We start from the raw sequence: 4,261 nt of genomic DNA, 5'->3' as shown, positions 1-4,261 counted from the left end.
CCACATACTTATAAACCGTTCTCAGTCCCTTATTAACTGTTCCCACTCCCTTATTAACTGTTCCCACTCCCTTATTAACCTTGTCCACACTTTTATAAACACTACTTATGTTCTTAAACATATTCTACACTCTTATACCTACATCACTTTAACAACATATGCATACAGTGCCGCAAAGTCCCATGATATTGCGAAAAATCTGTGATAAATAATTAAATATAATATTTTTTAAAACCCCGTGTTACAGTGAGGCATGATAAGTGAAATGTGATATAGAGAGGGACCACTGTACATTTTATTTAAGCGTGTGTATTTGGATTATATGTGGCTCTGGAAATCTTGCTGAAAAACTGTGAAGATAGAAGACGAACATGTTCTTGATCTGTTTCACTGTTATGTAGCTGAGCTTTGAAGAAAATCTCCGTTCTGACAACATCATTGTCTATAGTCCAAAGGTCAACGTCAGTTCCCAGGAAAGAACTTTCATCATTGCTGGGCTCTTCAACAGGGGATACTGAGCCCATACACCCTAGAGATTCCTTTGTGATCTAAACCCTCTGAAGTCTCCTGACCTAGACTAGGTCTGTATCTCTCAATCCTTCCTCTGATTGTTTGACTACTTCTTTTCTGGGCTGAGAAGTCAGAACAGTCATCTTTAGGGAAGAGTAAGCCAGAGCTGTGCCTGTGGTCACATGTCTTCAGTATTGTTTGAACCGCTGGAACCCATCTTCTACTGCCAGCTGCAGGGAAGTCCCGTGTGGTCTGAAATAACCTTCTCTCTGTAACATGTAGAGTTCTGAGATGCAGGCCTGCACCCTAGCGAAGTTCCCTTTCACTTGTACAAATGAGAGAACACACACATGCTATTCTATACCATGTATAGGCTAAAGAGGGAAACGTGGCTGGGGCCCATCAAGCTGCAGGCTAGAGAGGAAATGTTCTGCAGAGCCTCACAGAGGTTGGAGCAGATGTCAGCCCAGGATGGTAGAGAGACAGGCACAAGGAGAAGCCTTGGAGGGTGCTGGTAAATCTGTGCTGGAATGGGGCACACTTTACCAGTCGTTCGCCCATGATACATGGCAGTCAGGCCAGAGGTGGAACTGCAGCCACTATCTGGATATTCTCTATACATGATCCTTTGGCTCCTTGCATGCCAAAAAAAAATTTCTTTTTAATCATAAGATGGAAGTCTCCCATTTTGCATGAGTCACTTAGTGACACCAATATTATTTCTTCACATAAGGTATGACCATCAATATCATTAACATAAATATTTTTACTGAAACTTTACTTCAGGTTAGTCCATCCAATTAAATTTTGACAATCTTTTCAAGCAAACCACACTTCCCAAGCTGATGAGAGTATATTGGCTGTAGATAAAAATGCATTCCTGCATTTCTGGGGTTGGTCTAGGAAGAAATTATAAAGTATGAATAGTGTCCTCCAACTAACTGTCTCTTCCTAAGACATTTCCTACACTTGAGATCACTTGAGTAATTCTCATTACAATTTATTCTGGTTTAAAAATAGTCATACATATTTTTACTCTTGCATGCTCTCTTCTCACTTGGCTCTCTGAAGATGTAAAAATGTATTTGTTGTATTGTGTATATACAAGTAGCATGTGATCATTGTAATAAAAGTCTAAAATGAGAGTGCACTTAAATGATATTACTGAATTCACTGAAATATAATGACTATATTTTATATTTATATGTAGTTTTGCACTGTTAAAGTTTCAGATAGATATAAAACATCCAGCTGCCTACTTACTTAGTAATGTTTGTTATAGTTAGGAAAATATGATCTCTAATACCTAGAATGTGGCTTGCATGCTGTGGAAGGTCAATAACTATTCATTACAAGAATGCATCACATATAAGCATATATTTAGATGTACATTATTATTAAGTCAATATGGTATACTAGTATCATCTTTTGTAAAACTATTTTTTATTTAAAAAACAATAATATTTTGAGGTAGTCTCACAATTTACACATATTTATGTTAAACTTAAGAATTATCCTTATCTCTAAAAGAGGCCGATCCTTCTTACTTCAAGGTTAAAGAAATTTACAGCTGAGTTAAACTAATTAAGAGATAACTATGCTGTTTTCATTACGACATTGAGGTGGGGTGAACAAGCAGGGTTTTTTTTTTTCCTAATCTCTGAAACAATTTCAGAAATATGATTTTCTTCTTTGCCTAAAATCAGGCTGAATGCCCATTGTTTCAGTGATTAATTGCTGTATAACAGACTAATTTGAAATTCAGTGGCTTAAAAATGATTTTTTTGTTTCTCCCGGTTGAGTGAGTCAGAAATTCGGTAAGACTCGGTTGGACGGTTCATTTGGACAGTTCATTTGCTCACCTGAGGTTAACTGGGGTAACTTGGGGAATTCAAGTATTTGTTGGGAGGGGCTGGAGCTAAACTGGCCCTTTCCTTTTTACCATGTAGTCTCAGGTTTCTTCATATGTCCTCACCAGCAGGGTAATCAAATTTTCTAAATATTGCCTATGAGCTTCACAAATCAGAAGCTACAAGTTCTTTTAAATGCTAAGGCCAAAACTGGTGTGAGATCGTTTCTGCCACACTTCATTGATCAAAGTAGTCATAGAGAAGTCCAGGTGTGAGAGCAGGGGCCGTAAACCCCGCCTTATGATCATTCTATTTTCAGCCAGCTCTAAGCTGTCATACTGAAAATTGCTAAGCCCAATATTTTTGTTTTCTTCAAAGGAAAAATAATAATAATTTGAAGAGTTACCTAAAACTTAGGTATATATAATATTAACTTCTGAGTTTTTGGTATTGCATCTTACATAAAGTGTATTGAATAAGTTGTATTTTAAAGGAAATAGAACAAAATAGAAGCAGTTCCTAGATTTGCTCTTTCTCCATGCCCAAAAATTTTAGGAGCAAAAATAAATGTAGAGAGGTTTAATTTACATATGCTGTATTGTACAGCAGGATGAAAGAGTAGCACATATTATTCCTAATTAGGCTATAGCCTGTTTTCTTTCCCTGTTTTTCTTGCATTAACTGAATGTTCAAAGGACATTACTGAGGAACCAAAATAAGAGAATCCTATTCTCTAGTCATCTTATATTGGACTTATTCTGTCTTATTCATTTGAGAATACCAATAAAATGAGCAGCCATTTATTGATAAAGAGATTTTGTAGAAGTTTTAGCTTGGCTGTAATTTAATTTCCTCTGCTGTTGAATTTCTGTAACCTTCTGCAACCTTCATTTTCTGCTTGGAGTGTCTTATTTTCTTTCTTTATTTACTGAAGCTCATTTAAAGCAATCTGTTTTCTAGCATCTCCTGAGAATATTTGGAAAGCTATGTTCTTAATCTTCCTGGATTTCATCTTTTGATTATGTATATCTAAAAACGGGCCACAAAGCCTGGGCTGACACAAACTGACATTTCATTATTATATCAGTAAAGAGGCTTCACTGTTGGGAAGTTTCCTGGAACTGTAGTGATAGTTCTTTATAGTTTTGAAAATTTCATGAGCAAATGTTTTCAAGATTCTTTTTCTTTTCCTTTCATTCAGAGGTCTAAGAAATGTTGAGCAAGCATGGCATGCATTTTCCATTTTGGTTTCCCCCCTTACTGTTATGGGCAGCAGCATGAAATTTTACCAAACACCTTTTACGGGCTTCCTATGTATTTCAGAGTCTAATCTTTAATCCCACTACATTCATTTTTAAGCTTATTGGCTGTCATATGACTCTTCTGTTGCTTGACAACTCTTTATTATAATCATGGTGCATTTAGAGACATTTTTCTACTAGAGATAAGGATCAATGGAGAGAGATCTGACCTAAGTTTTATTAAAAGGAAAGCCATATTTTGATGAGATTTAGCGAGATGAGGATGACAGGTAGTGATGTGATGGTATAGAGGGAAGAAAACAAGCCAGCTTGAAGGAAACAATAGAAAAGCATCATGTCAATATTTTTCTGTTCAGTTCACCAGTGTTGAAAAGGGCCGTGGCTGGTATGGCTCAGTGGATTGAGCGCTGTCCTGTGAACCAAAGAGTCACCGGTTCGATTCCCAGTCAGGGCACATGCCTGGGTTGTGGGTCAGGTCCCAAGTTGGGGGCTCTCAAGAAGCAACCACACATTGATGTTTCTCTCTCTCTCTCCCTCACTTCCCCTCTCTCTGAAAATAAGTGAATAAAATCTTTAAAAAAGAAAGGAAACAAAATTAAGAAAGATATAAGAAATAAAGCAATAATAATAAAAGTGATA

At 36.7% G+C, this 4,261-nt stretch overlaps 1 pseudogene; it reads right to left on the bottom strand.

The window, feature by feature from the left end:
• Positions 1-299: 299 nt before the first annotated feature.
• Positions 300-1,078, bottom strand: LOC150017949 (meiosis 1 arrest protein pseudogene; annotated as a pseudogene).
• Positions 1,079-4,261: the final 3,183 nt, after the last annotated feature.

Source organism: Furipterus horrens, unplaced genomic scaffold (genome assembly GCF_987537825.1).
Source record: "Furipterus horrens unplaced genomic scaffold, mFurHor1.1.pri manual_scaffold_2, whole genome shotgun sequence".
In the NCBI taxonomy this organism is placed as follows: Eukaryota; Metazoa; Chordata; class Mammalia; order Chiroptera; family Furipteridae; genus Furipterus; species Furipterus horrens.
The sequence above is the reverse complement of the archived record's forward strand: the minus strand, read 5'-3'. Positions and strand labels throughout refer to the sequence as shown.